General features: G+C 34.6%; 1 long non-coding RNA gene across 1 annotated transcript; it reads left to right on the forward strand.

Moving 5' to 3' along the window:
- On the forward strand, positions 5,677 to 13,636 carry LOC109829085. The gene is made up of 2 exons (XR_002243962.1): positions 5,677 to 5,717; positions 13,189 to 13,636. It is a non-coding gene; the product is annotated as an uncharacterized LOC109829085 (long non-coding RNA).

The raw sequence follows: 14,875 nt of genomic DNA on the forward strand, positions 1-14,875 counted from the left end.
GTGTTTCCTCTTACTTCTGTTTGAAGTAGTATTTCTGGCTACTTGATTAAAGTGGAGGAGAAATTGTAAACAATTAACTGTAAAAATATAGTTTGGTTAGAAGATGACTATCTTACTAAAAACACTTTTGAAACACTTTTGTATCTTCTCTACTGATGGTTCTCAGAACATGTAGTTTAAGAACTTATTCTACCTGACTAACAAAGGGTTGTACTTACGCTCTAGCTTGTAGCTGGGCACTTGTTTTTTGTGAGGCTATTTCATTCATGGATATGATAAAACATAAGTGTGAAGGCATTAAAGTACTCTCTTCACAAGATTTAGTTTACTCTATGGAACCCAAGGACCAGAAAAAAGTATAAAAAAATGATTGTTATACTTTATCAATCAACAAGGCCTTCATGCACATTATGGATCATGAGGTCAGATATGAATCTGATTGTCAGTACTTGGCTAAAAAACCCTGTCATACTCCACCTCCACAAAAGGTAATCTATGTAACATGTTTTTATAACTTTACCACATTTCATTTTTATTATACATTATCGAGTCATTCTATTTATTTTCTTCCTCAACCACTATTTAGGGGAAGTACTTCTTTAAAATTAAGGATTTTACCACAATCAAGGACGATGATAGTGCAAATCGTGAAGTATCTCTTCTTGAGCCTGTTTTTGCGCACCCTGTCCCTACCATGATAGAGGTGCGGCGATGTTTGTTTCAGGGATATTACATGAAACGATAAGAGGTATAAATTTTATTTTTTCTACGTACACTTTCTATATAGCAACACATGTAATTAGGAGAAATAGTTAATTTTGTCTTGGATGAAAAATCTCATACAATCCTCCTAAGTTTTCCTCTTTTCTACTTATACACTTTCCACAAATAATTTTGGGGTTGTTTTTTTGTATATGTACCTCCAAAATCTAATATATTTGTAAATTTATCCCTAAAATCTAGATATTTACAAACTTACCCCCAAAGCAATCATAATTTATTTTTATATTGTTTTTCAAGGAAATATTTGTGGGCAAACCGAGAACAGTATCCGAAGATGGATATTCTCAAACATGCTATTTTGGTTGTGGGATATGGATATAGTGCGACAGAAAAACTAAACTATTGGATAATAGAAAACTTTCAAGGCACTGATTGGGCAAATGGCGGATTTATGAGAGTTTGAAGAGCCTCCCGGAGGATCATGTGCCTCTCATATCGAGAGTTTCCTACCCCGTACTTCTTGATGAGTGAATGCTATAAGATTTTGTTTCTCCGGACAAGTGAATAATCTGGAGAATGCAGCTCATTCAGTGATTGGCAATGATTGGCAATGTTCTGGGATTTAACTTCTTAGTTCTTACTTTCATTTGTCACTAAATGAAATATAAACTTTCAATTGGATTTTCTTGTTTGACTGATTTAGAGTCGCAATTTAAGGTCTTTGTTTGGTTTCCCTTTAATCTCAGTATTAAAATATTATGCAATGAGTTTTTTTTGAGTTGCAAATTTTCAATGTTTGATTACTGTGTGGCTATGTATTTGGGGTTCAGATAAAGTATAGCTCGTATATTTGAGAAAGAGTAGATCATAAAAGTGGAAACAGATTATATGATTGATGGATCCAAGATAATTAGACTCTAGCATACTAGATATTGCTTAATTATAGTTTTTCCATAAAAATGAAATGAAATCCCCTTTGTATATGTTCAGGATTTTTTTTTTTTTGGAAAATTGCCTAATTTGATTTTTCTTGCAACAATAATACTAATAATAATATAATAATCGTAAAGGATGATTTTTTTATTGTCATAAGCAGCAATTTTGTGTCTAGTGTTATGAGGGGTAAGCCCAACAATTGGTTTCTTCTAGGTATTTCTGATGGCATGTTCATATTGGTTGATTCCAATAGGATCTCCAAATGGTTGAGATCAATAATCAAGATTAATTGCGAATGTGGAGGTCCTATATGCTCTTATATTACTTTTCAAGCAAAAAATGCAGTGATGGTGATGTCAAGATTTGTCAAACTCGGGTGAGGATCATTCCTGGAGGCAAGGTGATTGAAGAGGTTAGACTGAAACCGGGAGTAGAGTTAAAGGTAAATTGAGAATAAATTAGTTTTTTACAGTATTTTTTCCACTACACTGCTGCAACCATTTTACTCAAGCAATTAGTTTTTTATTCAAAGAAATTACAACTCAGTGGCTAAAAATTGTCTTCCTAAAAGGTTAATAAGAAATCTGTGGTCACATATTTTACATATTTATCTTTACATGCATGTATAAATTCATGTTAGTATGTCTATCAAACAGAACTAATAACACCTCTCTGCTAGTATCATGTATTAGTGTAACTAGTAATTGGGTCACCTTGATTTCCTTTCAAGACTATTGGCATTTTATTTCTATTGTGGAATGATAAAACTCCATTTTGTTGATCTTCAATAAAATATTAATTTCTATAGTTGAAGATGGGCAGAAGAAAGTAGTATTACAGTTGTATTGTTAAGTCCTTAGACCCAATGGAAAGCAGATTGGAAGTACAATATGTATAATGTCCAAAAAAAGGGCAACAAGCCTAAGATAGTCATACACATAAGTCAGTAATTATGTAAAGTAAATTAATAAATATCATTATTTTTGAAGAGGTTATTTTATTAAGCTCAGCTGTTTGTAAGTTATGAACTACAAATATGTGATTATCTGCCATGTTAGCAACATTGTCAAATCAAAACATCATAGAAAAATGAGTTTGTTTGGAGAAGAACGGGGAACCTCAAAATAAAAAATAATACACACACATACACACAATAGATACGAACACTTGTAAGACTAATAATCTAATTGCATCAAGTTTCAGCGATTTTCTTTTCTGTATTAATAACTTTAAACTAAAGATTTAGCTTTTGACGGGGAGTAAATATTTGGGTCAATTGCGTGTAGATTGCTCTATTATAAGGCTGTATCAGTGTTCTAAAATATGATCTCATTAAGCATTCGTCCATGAGTGCATAATTACTCTTAAGGCAGAGGAATGCATCTGGCAACAAATGAAAAAAAGGAAGACATTTTAGCAGTAAGGGAATCTGGGGATTAAAATTGAGGATTTGTCAGGTGGGATCCACATAGAAAAAGAATTAATGGAGTTCTAACACCATTTGTGTAAGGGGGTGTACATGCGCATATCAAAGTTCAAGGTTAGTACGTGACAAAATTCTATAATACAAGGTTCTATGTGCAATTAATCATTTAATCCTATTTTTCAATAGATTGTGGACATTTTTAGCTATAATACAAGGTTCTATGTGCAATTAATCATTTAATCCTATTTTTCAATAGATTGTGGACATTTTTAGCCTATTTGAATGGATTATGGGTTAGATTGTGGACATTTTTAGCCTATTTGAATGGATTATGGGTTAATTACCATATATATTATGAATGAAATTTATATCCTCTCGTCCAGTCCAAATATTTAAAGTTATTAAGAGTGCATATAAAAATCCTATAAAGAGTTTTATATGTGAAAGTAACATAATTCTGAAAGAGGTAAATTTCACAAACCAAAGTTTTGATTGGTTTTGTGGGAAACGTCCCAATGTTTTGGTAGATTTTCTAAAATTTGCTCATTTTGCAATGTCCTTGGCAGTATAAGCTTCCTTTTTGTAAGGTGTTTCTTTATGCTCTATAGTTTTCTATTTTGTTTGACTTTGAGCATGTATTTTTTTGAATTGAAGGAAGTGCTGAATTTGTTTATCCATGAAATTTTGAATCTCAATTTGTTTCCATGCGTTCAGAAAATATTAAACATATCAAAGTATGTACTTACTAATGTAAATCTATCCTTCATAGAACATAGTGTAGGAAGGAAAGGGTGGCATTTGACATTAAGAATCTTGATGCACATACTACCAATGTCTATCTGTGCTGTCCTTATTGTCTATTAGCGTAGCGGTGACTGCACCCTATACTGATAGGTCTAACTGCACTAGATGTCACCCCCCACCTGTTGGCCCTATAGTTTTGATGATGTTTTGTCAAACAATTTATAGCTAATATGTTTTCTAGTTTTCGTCCTGTTGGCCCTATAGTTTTGATGATGTTTTGTCAAACAATTTATAGCTAATATGTTTTCTAGTTTTCGTTGTTTGGTTTTTCTCTTTTCAGGTAATCTAATATGTTTTCTAGTTTTCGTTGTTTGGTTTTTCTCTTTTCAGGTAATTCAACACACGACAATCAAGAAGTTTGTTTTACAATAAGTTTTAACAAAAGATTAAGAGTTATTTAAGAGCTGTTAAGCTGATTTCGTCACTCTGTTTCAAAAGAAGTTTCCTACAACAAGAAGAGGATTTCAATTACATCATCTACTGTTCTTCTTGTCTATTAAGAAGTTTTCCTAACTCATTTTGCATATAGCCTTTTATTTCAATTTCATATCTAAGTTATATTTATTAAGTTGTATATTTTCTGTTCACTGATATCACAAACACTGTATTGAGCTTATAATATTTCCATACTTTATATTTGTTGGGTGGCGGTTCACTGATATCACACACACTGTATTGAGCTTATAATATTTCCATACTATATATTTGTTGGATGGCGGTGTGTGATTTAGTGAGAGTGAGCTTCATTGCGTTCTCATTTGTTATCGAGAACAAACCATTGTATTTAACCTTTATTGTGAGTATCACTTGTAATACACTTGTACACCGAGAGAAGTGTGAGGCGTGAGACGAGGTCGACTCCAATAGGAGTGGCGTCAGTTGACGAACCTAGGGAGAGGTTGCATCCGAGCACTTGAGGAGGACACGGGCTAGGTTCCTATACGTAGTGTGTAAAGTGTGATTGCATAGTGTTTGTTGTGTGAAAGTTTTCGGTAAACTTGTAAACCGAGTGTGTAGAAGTTCCGACTTTCAAACCGGATTGTGATAGTGAATGCCTCCTCGAGGTGAGGAGTGGGGACGTAGGTCGTGGTGACCGAACCTCGTAAACATATCGTTTGTGTTTTGCTTAGCGTACATTTTATTTGTGCTTATTCATATAATTCTTGCTCATATCCATCTCATATAGTTCTTGCAAGAACATTTTAATCAATATAACTTTAATTGGCATTTAATCGGGATTAGATTAGCATAAGACCCTAATCACCCCCCTTCTAGGGTCTAACAATTGGTATCAGAGCTTGGTGCTATTTGATTTAAGGACTAATCGCCTTGAGTTTAAGATCCAAGTTATTGTTTTTGTACTAATCTAGTGTTGATTGCATTTTACTTCTTGCATATAATTATTATAGATATGTATGATGCATCTAGTTTAGGTTATGCTATTAATATTGCTCCTCATTTGGATATTTTTTCCTATGCTCAATGGCGTGTTAGATTCAAACTTTTTGTTCAATCTAAACAATTTGATTTATGGGAAATTATTGAGGATGCTTATATTATTCCCACTTCGGAAAAATCCAAGTGGAATAAAGATGATAAGAGAATGTTTAACATGAACAAGCTTTTGTTAGAATATTTGCTTAGTGTCTTTCACTCATCGTTTTTTAATAAATTTGTTCATTTTGATAGTGCTTACACCCTATGAAAATTCATTGAAGCACATCAAGGGGATTTGGAGGCTATTCAATAAGCGTTGGAAAATCCCGTTTTGAATTCTAAAGAAGCCTCATCTCCATGTACAATACCACTAGGTGATAACCCTAGTGAGGTATGCGATCTTGACAACGATGATACTATTACTTTTGATGAGCTTGCTCTTGAGTTTGAAAAATTACATAATTGCTATATAGATGTAAAAAATAAGTATGTTAATATAAAATTCACTAATGAAACACTAGCCATTAAGTTTAATTTCATTGCAAATAAAAATATAATTCTTAAATAATGCAATAAAAATTTGAGATTAGAAAATGCTAGTTTGTTTCATGAAAAACGTGATGCCATGTTAGAAGTAGATAAGTTAAAATCTATGATGAATAATCATGTTTATCCTACTTCTAGTAGCAATGCTTGTATGCACAATGATGAGTTGAATCAAATGAGAAAACGCATATCTACCTTAGATTCAACACTGAACACTTGTATTGCTAATAATAAAAAGCTTATGGACTTGTGTGCAAAGTTCAATGTTAATTCTTCTAAGAAACCTATTCACTATACACACATGTATGATAAAATTCACAAATGTTCTATTTGCGGTCTTAAATGCCATTTAGCCTAATTTTGTCATAATGCATAAAAAATTGACAAGCCTATTCATGATTGTGCATCCCATCAAGCCTCTTCATCACATACACATGTACACACACATAGTGTAAACCATATAACCATACATCATTACATTCCATCAATATGAATCAATATGAATAAACCATTAAACTGAACATCAATATGTAGATTTTCTTCCCATTTGACAACATCAAAAAGGGAAAATGAATATATATAGGAGCAACGCTCCCCCTGCATTCAAGCACAGATAATAAACAAATATATGGCCAAAGCTCCCCCTGTCAATTTGCATAAATGAAATAACAAAAAGAACATATATATGGGAGCTACACATCCATAAGCAATTTAACAAGCTATTAAGACCATAAACACAGGAATCAAAAGCCAAACTTTTAACACAAAGCATCATTAATAAGCATGTTTTCACAATACATAGTTCATAGAGATAGTCATAAGCTATCACAAGCATAATAAACAGAAATAGTTCCACAATATCACATAATTTTCAAACACAAAACGTAGAGTTATTACAACTCAAAATAAAACATAAGTATCCAGTTTTAGTTCAACAAAACATAAACTCAATAACATCAAGAGTCAATCACCACCATCGTCAGATGCAGAGCCGAAGCTAGATCCCGAACCAGAAGCAGATCCTTCATCAGAGCCCTCTCCTGAACTAGAGTCAGAGCTGGAAGAGGGATCCGGAATCCCAAGAGACCCGCTGATAGCTGAGAATAGTTCTAATGTTCTTCTGAATACTTGAGACCTGAGTCTCAAGACGATCCAGTCGGACGAAGACCTCAGAAGCTGAAACAGAAGAAGCTCTAGAGCAAGATCGGGAAGATCATGGTATACTGGGATCAGATAAGGAGTCAGAAATTTGCATACGGGAGAGAGAAATTCTATCAAAATATTCCTTACTCGGGTCAACTTTGGGTTCATTGGTCAGAGCAACATCGAAGTGTTGGGGAATAAGGGTGATGAAGCAACCAAATGGTAGAAACTTGTAATGCTTACATGTCATGTTTTTAAGGAAAACATTTGCCCAATTCACTTTTATCTTGGCAAAAATGACATATACAGCATTGATTTTATCAAGAGCAAAATGATCAAAGTTACCGGTCTTAGGAATAAGATTATGAGCAACAATACGAGCAATGATTTTAGCAGTGGGATTAAGTGATTTGTTGTTCATAGGGTAGGTGCAACCGGTTTTAAACATAGAATCGTTCACAACTTGATCGGTGTGTTCGATAGACATGAGCTCAACGTCACTTGACGGGATCTTAAGGATTCCCGTAAGTTCGTCGGCAGAAAATGAAATAGGAACATTCTTAACAGATGTACTGATGGTTTGAAGACCATCAGCAGAAGTGGTGACAGACAGATTTGCATAAAACAAATAGACGAGAAATGGGTAATAAGAAACTTTACGCTTCTCATCTAACAGTTTATGCAAACCAACAGCAGAAAGGATCTTATGAATATTATAAATAGCTAATTCCTCATACTTGATATATCTACCAGATAGAATTTTTAACTTACAAAGCTCCCTATACTTTTTAACCATGGGTTTGAACAGTAAAAAATCCTCATAATTAGAGGCAATGGAAGATGAGGAACCAGCATCTTGTTTCGATTTCTTTCTAGGAGGCATAATATCAGAATTAAGAAAAATAAGACTTGACAGATCGGAACCAAACAGAACCCATAGAAATAGACAATGAAACCCTAAGAGGGAATGGAAACAAGAAGGATGAGAGGAGTGATTACCCAAACAGATTTCCAACTGAGATTGATGAAGAGAGATGGCCGCGGTCTATCAATGGAGAGCTGTGGGCGACCGTGAAGGGGAAATCGATAATATTGAGGAAAATTTTCGAATGGGGGAAGATGAAGAGGGTCGGGTCTTAGAGAAGAAGGAGCGGCTTGGATCTGATGTCAATTGAGATCAAGGGTGATGGAAGAATCGGGTTCAGAAAAGTTAGCAACCAGAAACCGAAACCCGATAAGAAAATAAAACCAAAATAAAAAAATTCTCTTGCGGTCGACCGTGGCGGTCTCTCTTCATCAATCTCAGTTGGAAATCTGTTTGAGTAATCACTCCTCTCATCCTTCTTGCTTCCATTCCCTCTTAGGGTTTCATTGTCTATTTCTAGGGATTCTGTTTGGTTCCGATCTTTCAAGTCTTATTTTTCTTAATTCTGATATTATGCCTCCTAGAAAGAAATCGATCTTTCAAGTCTTATTTTTCTTAATTCTGATATTATGCCTCCTAGAAAGAAATCGAAACAAGATGTTGGTTCCTCATCTTCCATTGCCTCTAAATTCTGATATTATGCCTCCTAGAAAGAAATCGAAACAAGATGTTGGTTCCTCATCTTCCATTGCCTCTAATTATGAGGATTTTCTACTGTTTAAACCCCTAGTTAAAAAGTATAGGGAGCTTTGTAAGTTGAAAATTCTATCTGGTAGATATATCAAATATGAGGAATTAGCTATTTATAATATTCATGAGATCTTTTCTGCTGTTGGTTTGCATAAACTGTTAGATGAGAAGCGTAAAGTTCCTTATTACCCATTTCTCGTCTATTTGTTTTATGGAAATCTGTCTGTCACCACTTCTGCTGGTGGTCTTCAAACCATCAGTACATCTGTTAAGAATGTTCCTATTTCATTTTCTGCCGACGAACTTGCGGGAATCCTGTTAAGAATGTTCCTATTTCATTTTCTGCCGACGAACTTGCGGGAATCCTTAAGATCCCGTCAAGTGACGTTGAGCTCATGTCTATCGAACACTTCTGCCGACGAACTTGCGGGAATCCTTAAGATCCCGTCAAGTGACGTTGAGCTCATGTCTATCGAACACCGATCAGGTTGTGAACGATTCTATGTTTAAACTCGGTTGCACCTACCCTATGAACAACAAGTCACTTAATCTCACTGCTAAAATCATTGCTCGTATTGTTGCTCATAATCTTATTCCTAAGACCGGTAGCTTTGATCATTTTGCTCCTGATAAAGTCAATGCCATTTTTGCCAGGATAAAAGTGAATTGGGCAAATGTTTTCCTTAAAAATGTTTTCCTTAAAAACATGACATGTAAGCATTACAAGTTTCTACCATTTGGTTGCTTCATCACCCTTATTCCCCAACACTTCGGTGTTGCTCTGACCAATGAACTCAAAGTTGACCCGAGTAAGGAATATTTGATAGAGTTTCTCTCTCCCGTATGCAAATTTCTGACTCCTTATCTGATCCCACTATACCATCATCTTCCCGATCTCGCTCTAGAGCTTCTTCTGTTTCGCTTCTGAGGTCTTCGTCCGACTGGATCGTCTTGAGACTCAGGTCTCAAGTATTCAGAAGAACATTAGGACTATTCTCAGCTATCGGCGTCAGTCTCTTGGGATTCCGGATCCCTATTCCAACTCTGACTCTAGTTCAGGAGAGGGCTCTGATGAAGGATCTGCTTCTGGTTCGGGATCTAGCTCCGGCTCTGCATCTGACGATGGTGGTGATTGACTCTTGATGTTATTGAGTTTATGTTTTGTTGAACTAAAACTGGATACTTATGTTTTATTTTGAGTTGTAATAACTCTACGTTTTGTGTTTGAAAATTATGTGATATTGTGGAACTATTTCTGTTTATTATGCTTGTGATAGCTTATGACTATCTCTATGAACTATGTATTGTGAAAACATGCTTATTAATGATGCTTTGTGTTAAAAGTTTGGCTTTTGATTCCTGTGTTTATGGTCTTAATAGCTTGTTAAATTGCTTATGGATGTGTAGCTCCCATATATATGTTCTTTTTGTTATGTCATTTATGCAAATTGACAGGGGGAGCGTTGGCCATATATTTGTTTATTATCTGTGCTTGAATGCAGGGGGAGCGTTGCTCCTATATATATTCCTTTTCCCTTTTTGATGTTGCCAAAGGGGGAGAAAATCTACATATTGATGTTCAGTTTAATGGTTTATTTATATTGATTCATATTGATGGAATGTAATGATGTGTGGTTATATGGTTTATTTATTCATGTTAATATGGTTTATTCATGTTATATATGTTTGATTTATTTGATTTATCAATATGTATTTCATACCATTAAATAAATTGTTTGCCATCATTAAAATGGGGGAGATTGTTGGCCCTATAGTTTTGATGATGATTTGTCAAATAATTTATAGCTAATATGTTTTTTATTTTCCGTTGTTTGGTTTTTTTCTTTTCAGGTAATTCAACACACGACAATCAAGAGTTAAAGATTCAAGTTCATGTGTGTGCATTCACCTAGGTATAAGAGTAGTTTGCTTACATATATTGTATGTTTATATTTAAGCTTAATATGTAAACACAACACAGATTTGACGTTTTCTATCATATAAATGATTTTTCATCAAACTTTATTATAATAGTTTTTATTTCGTGTTTACAGCTCATTCATACTTCATTATATATATAATGTATGCATGATATATATATATATATATATATATATATATATATATATATATATATATATATATATATATATATATATATATATATACAAGTTTACAAGTTATATTTTTTTAATTTTTCATGCTTCCGCGAAAAACAGGTTTTATGAACACTTTTCAAAAACAGTGGGTTTTCACAAACGAAAATTGTTTTTCCAAAAATTCCTTCTCAAACATTGTTTATTTTATCAATTAGAAACTTTTCCCCAAGTTTTACTATTTTTGGAATTGATTTTGATATTTTTTAACGTATTTTTTAAAATCAAGCCCAAAACCTGTATATTGTCATGTATCAGTTTGCGGTCGACCGTCACGTCGACCGTCAGCAGTTAAATTTTCTTAGTATGGCTTTTATTGTTCGCGGTCAACCGTGACGGTCGACCGCGCGTCAACCGTGACGGTCGACCGTGTCGACCGTGACGCGTCAACCGTGGTTCCATCCAGAGACTTTCGCGGTCGATCGTCCGGGCGCGGTCGACGGTCGATCGCGCGCGGTCGACGGTCGATCGCCGGCGGTTCGACGTCGACCGCGACGATCGACCGCCAGCTTTTAAATTTCTTTCTCAGCCTTTTTGTGCTTCGCGGTCGACCGTCAGTTTCTCACGATCGACCGCTGAACTCATAATTGCTTTCTAACGGCTATTTTCTGATGAGATTAATAAGTATCTTTGTCATAGGAGGGGATTTCCTCCTTGATGCCTATGTGGCACAATCCCCACCATTCTCATAAAGTAGGAGAGAGTGTGAGTTGGTGGGGATTTGTGTCTACTTTATGAGAATGGCGGGGATTGTGCCACATAGACGACAAGGAGGAAAATCCAATCCTATGACAAGGATATCCATTAATTTCTTTTCTGATTTGATTTTCTGGGGCTATTTTGGTCTTTTCAAGTTTGTTTTGGCTGCTATTTTGAGTAGGTATAAATACCCCATTGCCTTCCTCTTTCAACCATCAAGAAGTTTGTTTTACAATAAGTTTTAACAAAAGATTAAGATTTGTTTAAGAGTTGTTAAGCTGATTTCGTCAGTCTGTTTCAAAAGAAGTTTCCTACAACAAGAAGAGGATTTCAATTACATCTACTGTTCTTCTTGTCTATTGAGAAGTTTTCCTAACTCATTTTGCATATAGCCTTTTATTTTAATTTCATATCTAAGCTATATTTATTGAGTTGTATATTTTCTGTTCACTGATATCACACACACTGTATTGAGCTTATAATATTTCCATACTATATATTTGTTGGGTGGCGGTGTGTGATTTAGTAAGAGAGCTTCATTGCGTTCTCATTTGTTATCGAGAACAAACCATTGTATTTAACCTTTATTGTGAGTATCACTTGTAATACACTTGTACACCGAGAGAAGTTTGAGACGTGAGACGGGGTCGAATCCAATAGGAGTGGCGTCAGTTGACGAACCTAGGGAGAGGTTGCATCCGAACACTTGAGGAGGAGAACACGGGCTAGGTTCCTACACGTAGTGTGTAAAGTGTGATTGCATAGTATTTGTTGTGTGAAAGTTTTCGATAAACTTGTAAACCGAGTGTGTAGAAGTTCCGGGCTTCCAAACCGGATTGTGATAGTGGAGATCTCCTCGAGGTGAGGAGCGGGTGAGGAGCGGAGACGTAGGTCGTGGTGACCGAACCTCGTAAACATATCGTTTGTTTGTGTTTTTCTTAGCGTACATTTTATTTGTGCTTATTCATATCATTCTTGCTCATATCCATCTCATATAGTTCTTGCAGTGCTTATTCATATCATTCTTGCTCATATCCATCTCATATAGTTCTTGCAAGAACATTTTAATCAATATAACTTTAATTGCATATAGTTCTTGCAAGAACATTTTAATCAATATAACTTTAATTGGCATTTAATCGGGATTAGATTAGCAGAAGACCCTAATCACCCCTCTCTAGGATCTAACACCACCCCCAACATAAGATACTCTATAGAGGGCTCTCTATAGGATTCTCTTTTCCTCTATTAACTAGTGTCAAATCAGAACAACGACTGGTAGAAAGTCTTGAAGTAGGAATGGTATAATGCAGAACATAAAAAGAAAGAACTTTTACTCTACTCACTTTGGCACTAAGAAGATCATGAAACTAAGATAGATTCATTTTCGTGACATAATTTCTTCACCTTGATTTGTAAGATACTTATGTTGGGAAACTAATAGAGCTCCGTAGATAATTTTGTTCGGAATTTTCTTTGAACTCGCATGTTTTAATGGTTATTACATGGTAACTATTCTACATTCTGTGTAATCAGATTCCTAGTGTTTATGATCTTGGGATATATCGCTGAACAACAACCCCTCTAGAATGCTTCTGCATGCATATATTGCTAATGAATTTTGTGATTTTGTTTTCCATATCGTAAACTCATACATGGTAACATATGTTCTAACGCGTTTTGTTTTATAATGGGATTTGCAGCTTATTATGGGAGTCTACTAGAGATGGATCTTGTGCATGACAATATAAATGGTCATACTTTCTGGATATAAGCAGTGCCTTGCGTTTCCGCTTTCGGTAAATGTCATATATGTGCTCTGACAAGTTGGGTTGGTGCAAAAAATCGTCGAGTTCTGATCTGATTAGACACGAACATAGGCTTATGTGAAAGTTTAATTTCACCATATCACTGGTTTTATGTCTTCGAAACCTGTCCAATAGGGGATTCTCTGGGTACATTTGTTACATGCATTTCGTTGTAGACGAAGGAGATTTTTTTAGCAGAATGTAAATAGAAAGGGGAGCAAATATCGAAAAGTAACTCCATTTTGTATTTTTTTTTTCTCTTGTTCCGCAATTGAAAGATGATCAGAAAGTAATTGGTTCATACAATAAATTTTGGCTACTACTGGACATGTACATTTCTTGATTTCTTGTTATCTAGAGCGGTTGCAACATAACCTATCTGAATCTGATGTTCCCATGAAATTGTATGTGCTCTGGAAGACGTCGAGTTTGTGTTGCTGCTTTTGTCCTCTATGTAGAAACTAAAACACAATATAAATCAATTAAGGCTGTGTTTGGGAAACAAGATTTGAATTTGAGATAAAGATTTGAAATCTCATAATTTGAAATCTAAAATTTGAAATCCATAGATTTACAAATCACTTGTTTGGATACAGTTTTTAAATAAAAGGATTTCAAATCCCATGATTTCAAATCTATTGTTAGCATACACATAATTTTCAAATTTATTGATTACAAATTCAAAGCGCCTCACAAACATAATAATCATTTAAACTTAAAAGCATCCCTAAACTAGCTCTTAAGTGTGAAAGAGAGAATGTTATCACATTCAAATGAAAGCATTACTAAAAGCATCCCTAAACTAGCTCTTAAGTGTGAAAGAGAGAATGTTATCACATTCAAATGAAAGCATTACTATGAGCTTGTCTTATTGCATGCTTTTATAACAAAGAGAGAATGTTATCACATTCAAATGAAAGCATTACTATGAGCTTGTCTTATTGCATGCTTTTATAACTGTTAATAACTCAATCCTTAAAACGAGAAAGTTAAATTTGGAGCCAAAAGAAACTTCTGAATGGAGATTGAAAGTATGTCATTTTAGCTTCTCCAAAGATAAAAGGAGTTAAAACTATGAGTGGTGACCGGGTTTCCCTTGTCAACAAGAAAAAAAAAAGATACAGAGATATGATGCTAGCAAATGCATCAAACAAGAACATTCTAAATTCTAACAAGTAAATCACACAAAACTCTGGAAAATAAACTGTAGCAAAATTAAAACTGAAACAACAGAATAACTGTGCTGGAAGTCTACAATAGGAACAAAATGTTTCGTAACTCAGCCACAAGCTCGAAAATATTACCGCAAGAAAAGTCTTCAGGAAATGTATGTCTAACATCGAAATGTCATAAATTCACCTAAAATTTCAAGCATAAAAACTAAATTTAAGCAGCTTCATCGACTAGGATTCTCTCACTAATTTTGATTTTCGCCCGAGACTTAGAACTCGCACCCGCTTCTTACGGATCTCATCAAACTTTCATTGAAATTCACCTACAATAAAGTAAATGAAGCAATCATTAGACCAGAGTATATACATCAAACGTATGCTTACATCAAAAGTATACTTGCTCTTATTAG

This window comes from Asparagus officinalis, chromosome 1 (genome assembly GCF_001876935.1).
Source record: "Asparagus officinalis chromosome 1, Aspof.V1, whole genome shotgun sequence".
Taxonomy (NCBI): domain Eukaryota; kingdom Viridiplantae; phylum Streptophyta; class Magnoliopsida; order Asparagales; family Asparagaceae; genus Asparagus; species Asparagus officinalis.